Raw genomic sequence first — 13,437 nt, forward strand, 5'->3', positions numbered from 1 at the left:
GTGTGTGTATCGTGATGTACAGTAGCCAGGTCCTCTTCATAGCACACTAGCACTCCTGGCCAGAGCACTGTCCTGGCATCTCTACCAGGTAGCTGGACAGTAGAGTCTCCCTCTCTCCCAATTATCTGGACAGTAGAATCTCCCTCTCTCCCAGTCATCTGGACAGTAGAATCTCCCTCTCTCCCAGTTATCTGGACAGTAGAATATCCCTCTCTCCCAGTCATCTGGACAGTAGAATCTCCAGTAGAATCTCCCTCTCTCCCAGTCATCTGGACAGTAGAATATCCAGTAGAATCAGTAGAATCTCCCTCTCTCCCAGTCATCTGGACAGTAGAATCTCCCTCTCTCCCAGTTATCTGGGCAGTAGAATCTCCCTCTCTCCCAGTCATCTGGACAGTAGAATATCCCTCTCTCCCAGTTATCTGGACAGTAGAGTCTCTCTCCGTGTCCCAGTTATCTGGACAGTAGAATCTCCCTCTCTCCCAGGTAGCTGGACAGTAGAGTCTCCCTCTCTCCCAGTTATCTGGACAGTAGAATCTCCAGTAGAATCAGTAGAATCTCCCTCTCTCCCACTGATCTGGACAGTAGAGTCTCCCTCTCTCCCAGTTATCTGGACAGTAGAGTCTCCCTCTCTCCCAGTCATCAGGACAGTAGAGTCTCCCTCTCTCCCAGTCATCTGGACAGTAGAGTCTCCCTCTGTGTCCCCGGGCTGAGGGAGGCCTGTAGTGGAGCCGGACAGCTGCAGAGCGCAGAGTGAGTCAGTGGGGCTGGGGCGAGGCCAACAGCGCCGGATTCCCAAGCCTACGAGAGGGAAGCGCCCACCGAAAGCCTCTCCGTTGAGCTGAGTATCAGCGATCGATACGAGAGCAGCAGAGTGCGAGCCATTAATTCCTATTAATAATGGATTAGCAAGTTATCATTTTCACTCTGCACACTTAGTGGGAATTAGTGGGAGGGCATCAGCAGGGGTTGTTTTAATGGGCCACTTCCATTAAGGTGTCTTTAGCAGACCATTAGCATTGGCCCGCGCTCGCAATTTATTCCACATAAAGTCGTCTCTGCCTGGCAGGTTATTTTCCTCAAATGCACTTCAGACAGTTTAATCGTGCAAACATGGTGTGGTTTTAGAATACCTCAGTTCCACAGAAAAGTGGAATAGCATTCGAGATAAGCCACAACACCAGATGACACGCTGTAGCCTGTTTCTCACCACGGCTGCATAGCCAAGCACTGTGCTGTTTATGAAAACCAAACACCCCAACAAATTAGTCTAGTATTTCCCTAAACTGACTGCATCTCAACTGTTTAGACCGCATTACTGTGCTTGGCACAGCCTAAACAGTTATCAAAACTAACTGGGTCTCATCACCCGACTGTGGGCATCTCCAGGCTCTAAAGGAAAACGGATACACACACACAATTAAACGTTGAATCCTTAGCTGTACCGTTATGGAAGTCTTGTCCCTGCAGCCTTCGCTGAATTATTCAGAATGCAGAAGACAGGAACACAAAGTGAATGTAATTACCCGATCATCATCCCCTCGCAGTCAGACCAACATTAACAGCATTACGGCTTTCATCCCAGGAAGTCTGGTGGAGTAGCTACTAGCTAGCTCTGTATCCACTCAGCCTCTCTCACTCTGGTTAGACTGGGAAAGTAGCTAACTCTCTCACTGACTGGTTAGACTGGGAAAGTAGCTACTGTAGCTAAGCTATTTCCGCTCTTACGGACTGGTTAGACTTGGGGAGTAGCTAACTCCCTTACTGACTGGTTAGACTGAGGAAGTAGCTCTTTCCTCTCTTACTGACTGGTTAGACTGGGGGAGTTGCTAACTCTCTTACTGACTGGTTAGACTGGGGGAGTTGCTAACTCTCTTACTGACTGGTTAGACTGAGGAAGTAGCTAGCTAAGCTATTTCCTCTCTTACTAACTGGTTAGACTGGGGGAGTTGCTAACTCTCTTACTGACTGGTTAGCCTGGGGGAGTAGCACTTTCCTCTCTTACTGACTGGTTAGACTGGGGGAGTAGCTCTTTCCTCTCTTACTGACTGGTTAGACTGGGGGAGTAGCTCTTTCCTCTCTTACTGACTGGTTAGACTGGGGGAGTAGCTCTTTCCTCTCTTACTGACTGGTTAGACTGGGGGAGTATCCCTTTCCTCTCTTACTGACTGGTTAGACTGGGGGAGTAGCACTTTCCTCTCTTACTGACTGGTTAGACTGGGGGAGTTGCTAACTCTCTCACTGACTGGTTAGACTGGGGGAGTAGCTAACTCTCTCACTGACTGGTTAGACTGGGGGAGTTGCTAACTCTCTTACTGACTGGTTAGACTGGGGGAGTAGCTAACTCTCTTACTGACTGGTTAGCCTGGGGGAGTAGCACTTTCCTCTCTTACTGACTGGTTAGACTGGGGGAGTTGCTAACTCTCTTACTGACTGGTTAGACTGAGGGAGTAGCTCTTTCCTCTCTTACTGACTGGTTAGACTGGGGGAGTATCCCTTTCCTCTCTTACTGACTGGTTAGACTGGGGGAGTAGCACTTTCCTCTCTTACTGACTGGTTAGACTGGGGGAGTTGCTAACTCTCTTACTGACTGGTTAGACTGGGGGAGTTGCTAACTCTCTTACTGACTGGTTAGACTGGGGGAGTAGCTAACTCTCTTACTGACTGGTTAGCCTGGGGGAGTAGCACTTTCCTCTCTTACTGACTGGTTAGACTGGGGGAGTTGCTAACTCTCTTACTGACTGGTTAGACTGAGGGAGTAGCTCTTTCCTCTCTTACTGACTGGTTAGACTGGGGGAGTATCCCTTTCCTCTCTTACTGACTGGTTAGACTGGGGGATTAGCACTTTCCTATCTTACTGACTGGTTAGACTGGGGGAGTTGCTAACTCTCTTACTGACTGGTTAGACTGGGGGAGTAGCTAACTCTCATACTGACTGGTTAGACTGGGGGAGTTGCTAACTCTCTTACTGACTGGTTAGACTGGGGGAGTAGCTCTTTCCTCTCTTACTGACTGGTTAGACTGGGGGAGTTGCTAACTCTCTCACTGACTGGTTAGACTGGGGGAGTTTCTAACTCTCTCACTGACTGGTTAGACTGGGGGAGTTGCTAACTCTCTTACTGACTGGTTAGACTGGGGGAGTAGCACTTTCCTCTCTTACTGACTGGTTAGACTGGGGGAGTTCTAACTCTCTCACTGACTGGTTAGACTGAGGAAGTAGCTAGCTAAGCTATTTCCACTCTTACTAACTGGTTAGACTGGGGGAGTAGCTCTTTCCTCTCTTACTGACTGGTTAGACTGGGGGAGTAGCTCTTTCCTCTCTTACTGACTGGTTAGACTGGGGAAGTAGCTCTTTCCTCTCTTACTGACTGGTTAGACTGGGGGAGTTGCTAACTCTCTTACTGACTGGTTAGCCTGGGGGAGTTGCTAACTCTCTTACTGACTGGTTAGCCTGGGGGAGTTGCTAACTCTCTTACTGACTGGTTAGCCTGGGGGAGTTGCTAACTCTCTTACTGACTGGTTAGCCTGGGGGAGTTGCTAACTCTCTTACTGACTGGTTAGACTGGGGGAGTTGCTAACTCTTACTGACTGGTTAGACTGGGGGGGTAGATGCCCTCCCTCGCTGGCTGTGTGTTATTGTTCCAAAGGAGAAACTGCATCCAGGAAGTAAGGAGCTGAGGCGGGCGTTAACGGCAGGTGCTCACAGAGGGCCTTGTTCACGGCGAGCGTGTGAGGACACGTGCGTCTCTGCGCGTCTTTTGATGATGAAGACGCAGGTCTTCCCGGTGATGAGGGTTGAGGAGGTATGCGCGACAAAGCAGCCCGAGGTTTTAGATTACCTCAGACATCCACGCTGGCGCCCTCCCTGCCTGTTCAAAGACGTGACTCATCACCCGAGGCCTGGCGTGTCAACAAGGTATCAGTTAAAAGAGACGGGGGCCGACAAAGGAAGACACACTGGCGCGTCTCTCTAGAATTCATGAAAAAAAAATGTCTATCCTATCATATGACCATGCTCATACAAACCCCAAACCCTTTCAGCCACTCCCAATGCGACCAGGCAATGTGTGCAGCTATAAGCTTGTTTATTTTCCCTCTTCTGGGTAGAGTAGTCGGGTTTGAGGTGAAGGGCTGGTTCGTGGCCGGAGTCACATCACCATCTTTCCCCAGTGTGAATACAACACGTCTCTGTCTTAAACCAACAGGCAGTCTTACACCAAGCGGAAAGCCCTTCTGAACAAAATGCTCCTGGGTGTCCATCTCACACTCATTTACTAGGGCTGAGTATCGAGTCGAATTTCAAGAATCGATTCGATTCCGATTCACAAGGTTCAGAATCGATTATCACGATCGATTCGATTCAATATCGATTCGGTTAGTGTTACTAAAACCTTTTTTTTTTTTTTTTTTGCTGTAACCTTAATTACATGACTGCCAAGTTATGCAACACATCAATACTAGGGCTGGGTATCGATACTGATGTCCAAAAATGAATGAATGAATGAATCATTGAATGAATGAATGAACTATTCATTCCTTAATTTATTCATTCATTCTTTAAATAAAAGATCGATTTTGGGATTCATGAATCGATTCTGAATCATTTGATTCAGAATCGATGAATCGATTTTTTAAACCCAGCCCTATCATTTACAGTACAAAAATCATCCGGCTACACGCGCACGTTATTGCTCTGTAAGCTCGTGAAAACGCTCTCTGTAAGAATGGATGAAAAGCTACACAAACGGTCACTGAATCACGATCGCAGAGCCCCAGTCTGAGCGTACGCAGAGTCGAACCTGCTTCCGCTGAGAAACTCTGGGATGCCGAACAAACGAGGAAGAAGAGGACGAATCTGTTCTGAATGTGGAACTCTGCGGCTCCCGGAACCCTTTGTGATGTAAATGAGGGGGGCGGGGCCGGGGGGTGGGGGGTGAAGACGGGGTGGCAGCAGGCTTTGTTAACGCTGCTGTTTAAAGGGCAGCCGTCACCTTGGCGAGGCCCCTGTCACTGACAGACCAGTTGTGGGGAAAAGGCTAAGTGTTCCCCGGGGGTGCAGAGGAGGAGGAGGAGGGGGGGGGACTAGAGACCTCTCTTAGGGCTTACGTCATCCATCATGGCGCGACCCTGTCCGACCCGGCTAACCTTATTAATTTGCCTCCCGAGATTAGCTCTCCCAGTGAGACCACCGCTATTGTTCTCAAACCCCCCCCCCCTCCCACTCACTCTCCCTGTCCTGTGTCCAAACCTCTAACCCCCCAAGAGGCACTCGGGGTGAAATGAAATGAAGTTACTGTAGAGAACAAACAAACAACAACAACAACCCAACCAACATTATTCTAACCCACGCCAGTGCCGAGTGCCTTCGTCAAGGGCGTGTGTGACTGATTCTCCAGCCTCTTAAAGACAATTTTCCATCACACGGTACCAGGCTTGACTTCCACTCGATACTACTCGCTTTTGGTAACAGGTAATTGTTCCTCTGCAGATAGCACCCCCCCCAGTGTAGCTGGTCATCGTAGCGACCCCGCATGAACCTGCAGTGACGCCATCTTGAACGCGACGCCCACAGGACAGGCGGGGGACATGGAAGACACTGTGTTCTTGGTTCTCGGTATGTGGCTGTTTGGCACAGCAAGGAGACACATTTGGTTTCAGAAGAGGCCCAAGTCAGGCGAGACAAAAGACCACTGGAAAAACAAACAAACAAACAAGAGAGTTTGGGAAACGCTACAACAGAGTTCAGACCACGAGACAACTGGTTGCTCAAAGGCCACGCAACGATTCTCCCCAAAAAAGGGGAGAACGCTACGCTGTGCACAGCAATTTCACTGAGAAGACAGATAGCAGTAGGTCAAGACAAGTACCTGCAGCCGTGAGTAGTGAAAAAATGAGCGAAAACGAGATCAGTGAGTTAATAGCAAGAAAGGGATCAACGTCCGTGATTTGGGAGCATTTTGGTTATTATATATTAATATTATATATTACATATTAATCGCAATTATTAATCGCAATTACCATTTTGAAGCAAATAATCGCAATTATTATCTTTTGTCATAATCGTGCAGCCCTATCCACAACTGCAGGTACTATCTAGGTACCAGCTGCTATTCACAACTACAGGTACCATCTAGGTACCAGGTACTATTCACAACTACAGGTACTATCTAGCTACCAGGTACTATCCACAACTCTAGGTACCAGGTAACCTCATGAGACCATCCTGATCTCGCAAGCTCAAATTCTGTTTTTCTCACAAATCCGTCTGGATACTCTCCATAGAGATCCATTTCTGCCCGATCAGAAAACAACCTAGCCAATGAGTGCTCAAACAGCTACGCTGGGTGGGATGACAGCGAGGAGAGATTGAAGTTGAAGTGTGTGACAGACGGTGACAGACAGATGGTTCACCCAATCACCTGCCAAGTAGTTTTGAAAGTGCCTGCCCCTTTTCCAAAGAGTTCGCAGATGGTTATGCAAAGCAAACCATGCAAAGCAGACCCTCTAGTGCGTCAGCTTAAGTACCAGGTACCATCCACATCCTTCTCCGGAAGGGAAAGTGAATCGAGTCGAGTCGGTGCGGCGGAGAAGCGACTTGAGGCCAGGCAGCAGCCAACACATGAGACGCTAACCACCTGAGACGCCGGCGTGTTGATTCAACGCCATCTGTGTCCACAGGCTGTTTGAGGGAGCTTAACTGGCTTGACGACGCCTCGGAGAACCAACAGGAAAGATAGAGAGAGACACGTCCTGCACTTATCGCCAGCGAGCGTTAAGCTATGTATTGATGTGGACAGGTGTGAAGTGAATCCTCTAACGTGTTGAGGACATTTTTGGGTAGTGTGTCATCAGAAACGCAGGGAGGGGGACATCTTTGATCTCTAAATATTGATGCAGTCAAGACCTTCAATATTTTAAATCAAACATCACTTAAGGTTGTTTAACGGTCCAGCGAATTTCGACTTCCGCCGTTCCAGACCAAATATTTAAAATGTAGAATAATTCAGAGCTTCCTAAAACACGTTCAGTTTTACCGCTAATTGTGTCCCGCAGTGCCCACACACACACACACACACACATACACACACACACACACACACACACACATCAGTGTGTCATGTTAAGAGGACCCCTCAGTTTCCCTCATCTTGCCAACATCTTGACAAGGTGGACGTTGTGCCCGGTGTATATAACCCCAACACCGGGAGCCGGGAGATTGAAATGTCTGAAGCCATTACTCCATGATGTGCCCTTTCTGGAAGATTGCTGGCTGGTGTTGTCATATTCTCAGATCTTTCTGGAAGAGTGCTGGCTGATGTCATTTCCTCAGATCTTTCTGGAAGGGTGCTGGCTGGTGTTGTCATATTCTCAGATCTTTCTGGAAGAGTGCTGGCTGATGCCATTTCCTCAGATCTTTCTGGAAGGGTGCTGGCTGGTGTTGTCATAGTCCCAGATCTTTCTGGAAGGGTGCTGGCTGATGTCATTTCCTCAGATCTTTCGGGGAGGTTTCTGGCTGGTGTTGTCATATTGCCAGATCTTTCTGGGAGGTTTCTGGCTGGTGTTGTCATGCGACGGCGGGTGTGAATCCAGGCCAGGGTGGGTGGTGGAGGGTTTGGGTGACTGCCTCTGGCCCTGCTACCCAGCCGCCTAATTAAACTATTAATCTCAGATCATTAACCTCTGTCCACCCTTCCGCCTCTCAGCCACACGGACACCGCAGTGGCACATGAAAAGCTTCCTCTTTCTCTTGAAGTGAGTGTCCCTCTCTCTCCATCCCTCCCTCTCTCCTAGCCTCCCTCTCTCTCTCTTTCTCCTAGCCCTCCCCCTCTCTCTCTCTCTCTCTCTCCTAGTCTCCCTCTCTCTCTCCATCCCTCCCTGTCTCTCTCCTAGCCTCCCTCTCTCTCTTTCTCCTAGCACCCACTCTCTCTCCTAGTCTCCCTCTCTCTCTCCATCCCTCCCTCTCTCCTAGCCTCCCTCTCTCTCTCTTTCTCCTAGCCCTCCCCCCTCTCTCCTAGTCTCCCTCTCTCTCTCCATCCCTCAATCTCTCTCTCCTAGCCTCCCTCTCTCTCTTTCTCCTAGCCCTCCCCCCTCTCTCCTAGTCTCCCTCTCTCTCTCCATCCCTCCATCTCTCTCTCCTAGCCTCCCTCTCTCTCTCTTTCTCCTAGCACCCACTCTCTCTCCTAGTCTCCCTCTCTCTCCATCCCTCCCTCCTTCTCTTTCCCTCCCCCTCTCTTCGCCTCTCTCTTTCTTTCTTTCTCTCTCCCTCTCCATCTCTCTTCCTCCCTCCCTCCCTCCTTCTCTTTCTCCCTTCTCCCTCGTGGCCAGATCCGTCAGAGGACCACAGCTGTGGCCTAACAGTATTACCCCCCAAGTGCCTCTCCATGGAGGGTATGGTTACTCCTAATTAAAAGAATCAATTTCCATCCCTGTCAATTTTTGCCGGGTGACCATATGGACACTTAAGAACACAATCCACTTTCCAGCCGAGCCACGCCCCGCCCCGCCCCTCCAGTCTAACCCCCCAACGCCCCCCAAGTCTGGACAAACAATGACTCGCCGCCTGCACCAAGGGTCTTGCTCCGTTCCGAGCTCATTCAGTTGCATGACGGTTCCCTCTTGGATGAGGCCTTTCGGTATCATCCCGTTAAAAAGGCATGCGAAGCCAATTACGCGGGTCTGCGGTGCGGACCGCCGGCCACTCGGGACTAACGAGGCACCTTGAGGAACTGGGCGGTGGGTGGCGTCCTGCTAAAGTCATGCTAACCTTATAAAGCTAACGGCCGTGCATTAAGAGAGGAGGGGACACTGCGACAGCTAGCCTCAATGCTCTCAACTCTCATGAGACGGACACGAAAGCAGGCACAGATTATAACGAGAGAGGCGCAAATTATAACGAGAGAGGCGCAGATTATAACGAGAGAGGCGCAGATTATAACGAGAGAGGCGCAGATTACAACGAGGCGCAGATTATAACGAGGGAGGCGCAGATTATAACGAGAGGCGCAGATTATAACGAGAGAGATGCAGATTATAACGAGAGAGGCGCAGATTATAACGAGAGAGACGTGGATTATAACGAGAGAGGAACAGATTATAACGAGAGAGGCGTGTACGTCAGAGGCACGTTACAGTAAATCAAATTGCTCCAAATGACAGCAACAACAAAAGAGAACCATGATGTTTAAGTGCAGGGCTACATTGTGGGGTTGTGTGTGTGCGTGTGTGTGATTGACTTTGAGCTGCGACCTTGTCGGGGGAAGCGAGCGCGGGTCTATTGTGCGCCATGGGCTGGCGGGGGGGGGGGGGGGAGGAGAGAGGGGGGGTAGCTGATTAGACCGAGGCCCCCCCGGGGGATCGATGGTGCGTCTGAGATCAGCACTTTGGATAATCACACCCCTCGCCAGACCGGCTTGAGTGATGATATGAGATAAATGATGTCACAATGTCAGGCAGGGCTGAAACTCTCGGGGGAGGGGGTGGGTGGGTGGGGGGGTGTTTTCTTTGTCTGTGCCGCATCTTGAGAGCGGACTGAACCGCCCGACCCCTGTAGAATACCGGCGACGGGCTCGGAGCTAGCATCGCACCGGAGCAGACCTAGGCCCCCGGCTCGTAGCGAGGCCCGGCGAAGGGCTCGGAGCTAGCATCGCACCGGAGCAGACCTAGGCCCCCGGCTCGTAGCGAGGCCCGGCGAAGGGCTCGGAGCTAGCATCGCACCGGAGCAGACCTAGGCCCCCGGCTCGTAGCGAGGCCCAGCGACGGGCTCGGAGCTAGCATCGTACCGGAGCAGACCTAGGCCCCTGGCTCGTAGCGAGGCCCAGCGACGGGCTCGGAGCTAGCATCGCACCGGAGCAGACCTAGGCCCCTGGCTCGTAGCGAGGCCCAGCGGTACGTCTGCAGCAGGGCCACCCAGACCCAGCGAGAGCCCCTTCCACAGATGTGTGTGTGGGGGGGGCGGGGGGGGACACTTATGGTCGCTCGCTCTATTTAACTTCCTGTCTCCTGCGGGAGGAGCGTCGTGCCATCCGAGGCCGCAGTAATCAGAGGCCGGAGGCCGGCTGCCCCGCCCTGCGTATCGGGTCCGCCCTGCCCTGTAATTCGGGAGCGCTGTACGGCAGCGGCTCCGCTATCGCGTTCTCATAGGTCCGACCGAAACGCAAACAAATTACAGACAACAAACGCACACAGCCCCTCTATTTGTGGTAGAGGTTAACCCCCCCGTTAACCCCCCGGTTCTTACTGTAATTCTATGTTTGTTGGCGGAGCTTTGCTCTCTAGGTAATAGTAGGTCTATATTTCTACATACTACACCAAAACTTCAAACCAGGGCTGGAGCTAACTCCTAATGAATGCTTGAATGATAGCGAAAAAGGGATTTTTTCCTAAGGCGGCTCTGCCCTTAAATGGAAACCCTCTCTTCTCTCTCTCTACCCCTGTTCCTCACAAAGACCTTCGAATGTCTATTGAAAGTGTCTGGCTGTCCGCTAATATCCTTTCAGAAGACGCCATTTAAAGTCTGCAAACGCACAACGGGCGTCTTTGTCTGGCGAACTCAAAAAGGCTCTTTTTTCATCTGGTAATCATACGATTGCTGTAGTCGCCGGCCAGGCGTTCACAGACATGCAGAGGGACACAGAGCAGCCCGGCAGGAAGATGAACGCTAAACCACTTCCTGCTGACCGTCGGAGACAGTATCTGCCGCCTGCTAGGGAGAATGACTCACATGAATCAAATGTGATCTGTTTTCTGACAAAGCTGACGCGCGGCGCTGTTTATTTTGAAAGTCTGTACACACGTTAGCGTTCCCTCCCCCGTAGCTCAGTCTGGTGGAATATGGGGGTGGGTACGGTTACAGTACGGGAGGACGTACGCTTGAATTAGTCACACGTCACACAACGTGGCAGAGAGAGACGCCGAGCCAGGGAGCAGCACTGTAGGAGGAGCGCGAAACAGACGCGCCCAAGGTCGGCTTCGACGTCGACTGACGCGGTGCTCAATATCCGAAGACAGGCACGAAGAGAGAGAGAGAGAGAGAGAGAGAGAGAGAGAGAGAGAGAGAGAGAGAGAAGGTTGTGAGTGACAGAAGAGGGGGCCTGGTACTGTAAAACAAATCCTCTTGGTGCTGTGTGTAGAGGGGTCTAATTGAATTACAGTGACCCAGTGACAGTGGCGTCGCTGAGGTCCTGTGTTGAATTAGTTTTGTCCCTGACCCCCCCAACCCACCCCCCCCCCCCCCCAACCCACCCCACACACACGTCCCAGAGGCCCTGGATGTAGCGTACAGTATCTCTCACACTATGAGCCCAATGTTCATTCAGCTACACAGCCGGGCGCTGGGGCGAGAGCCGGAGCCAGCCGTCCTGTTACCCAGCATGCAGCGCTCTCGCGGTGTGGGCCCGGAGGCGCTCCGAGGCTCTGAGTTTTAAAAAGCAGCTGTTGACGCCTCTTCCGGAACCCACCGAGGAGATGGAATGTAAATAGACTGGAGTGGTATGTTCTTTAAGTTTAATTAGGCAGTAAATTGCACTGCGTCTTTTTAAAAGAAGAGGTCATTAATATGTGAGCGGTAATTCAGTTCCACTCTGTGTCAGCTCACTTCTTCCAGGAAGAAGAAGACACCTTGGGGCTGCATGTTTAGGGGCCCTCAGGCAGCAGTGTACCGTGGTCTGTCCTCTGAGCCCGCTAAGAGACGACTATTACCGGGATCACTCTGGAGGATTTTAAACATCCTAACCGATTTCGAAATCAGGTTGCATCACGCACACATAGAGGAATCTTAACAGATGTTCTTCTCACGAATGTCAAACAAGCGCACGCACTACAAGATTTGATAAATAGCGGCTCATCACACACTAAGGGAGGTTATCGCGCTCGAGGGAGCGTCGAACCAGCGGTCTCACTTGTAAAGTGTGTGGCGTAATAATGTAAATGTCAAACAGGTGCGGGTCACCCCGAGGGGTCTGCGAGCCGATCGGGAGGGTTAAGATTTGATCTGATCAAACCCCCCCTCACTTTACGAGATCATCTGGGCCCAACATCGGTGCTGTCGGGAGGGGTGAATCGAGGATAAGTCGGCCCAAAGATCCTCTAGTGTGAGTAGTGATGCACGGTGTATCGATACTAGAAAAGTACTGAGATGCTCTGTCGTCAAAAACGGTACAATACCCAAATTTAAAGTATCGATACTTTAAGAAAGACAGTGTTTTAAGAAAGACTGAACAGAGCACTAAAAAAGCCAACAATTTAAAGTTCCATGTTCTGTCATCTATTATTCCATTACTTTTCTTTATGTTTTAGATTTTCGCCGTGGTATCGTTTCGGTATCGGTATCGAGATATTTTGGGCAGGTATCGTATCGAAGTCATAATTTTGGTATCGTGACAACACTAAGTGTGAGGCTGGCCTAGACCTGGCGCTGAGGACTAATTCTGCCTGCCAAGTTCAATTCAGCCCGTTTCACTCACATGGTGTTGTTGTTGTTGTTGTTGTGTTGTGCTCAGGCGTCAACCCGTCACCAAATGATAATAACTATTATAAATGCAGTAGCAGAGCCAAACGGCAGTCTGCTAAGACACGCTTTTCACAGAGGAGCTCCATCAACTAATCCCTCTCTCGCTTTATCATAGCAATAGACTGTACAAATCATTTCAATGTTTCAAACGTAATGCTGAAAATCGTACATACTGCTGCTTCAAACTCAGTATACAGAATCCAGTAACACTTTACAATAAGGGTACATTAATAAGCATTAGTTAATGCATTATAAAGCATGAAGTAACAGTTAACTAATGTCTCTATTAACCATTTACTAATGTTATTTATGTTAACTAAGGTTAACTCACCTAACCCTAACCTTAACTATGGTATTAATTAACATTAGTAACCTAACCTAACCCTAAATAAGCATTAGTTAACCGTTAACTAATGTTTTTTGTGACCCTTATTGTAAAGTGTGACCCAGAATCCTCATCAGGCCCGTGGCCTAGCCGGGTCTGGGCCAGAGAAGGCGGGGCTTTACAGGGCGTACTGTGGGCTAAAACAGGACGTCACAGTCGAGGAGGAGCGCTACTTACTGTCCGTCTGTGAGGACACCACCATGCAGCTGAGCAGAAGCAGGAGGAGTGACGCCGCCCTAGTGGGCAGGAGGGGCACTGCGGGCTGAACGTTAGGCACCATGTTCCCGGTTTTTGGCACTCTGCGCCCCCTCGGTCCCTCCGGAAGTGGGTTCCCGCTCTGAGACGATCAAAGGCTATCACCTGGGGACAAACAGGCGGGAAACAGGAGAACAAAAACATCAGGCTTCGCCACGTTTCATTTGCATATATTTTAATAAGCTTGACAGCGGCAAAGCTACGCGAGTGTGTAAATGTCACACGCCTTCCTGGGAATCAAAAACACCATTATAATAAAATGTGGGGTGGGGGGGAAGAGGTTTTCTAC

At 50.3% G+C, this 13,437-nt stretch overlaps 1 pseudogene across 1 annotated transcript in view; it reads right to left on the reverse strand.

Annotated features, from left to right (window-relative positions):
- Positions 1-13,201, reverse strand: part of LOC311328426 (receptor-type tyrosine-protein phosphatase F-like) — a 99,525-nt pseudogene extending 86,324 nt beyond the window's left edge. Inside the window, exon 1 of the transcript XR_014631354.1 lies at positions 13,071-13,201. The product of XR_014631354.1 is annotated as a receptor-type tyrosine-protein phosphatase F-like (transcript). The remainder of the gene's footprint in view (positions 1-13,070) is intronic.
- Between the last annotated feature and the right edge of the window lie 236 nt (positions 13,202-13,437).

This window comes from Borostomias antarcticus, assembly GCF_949987555.1.
Source record: "Borostomias antarcticus genome assembly, contig: scaffold_247, whole genome shotgun sequence".
Lineage (NCBI taxonomy): Eukaryota > Metazoa > Chordata > Actinopteri > Stomiiformes > Stomiidae > Borostomias > Borostomias antarcticus.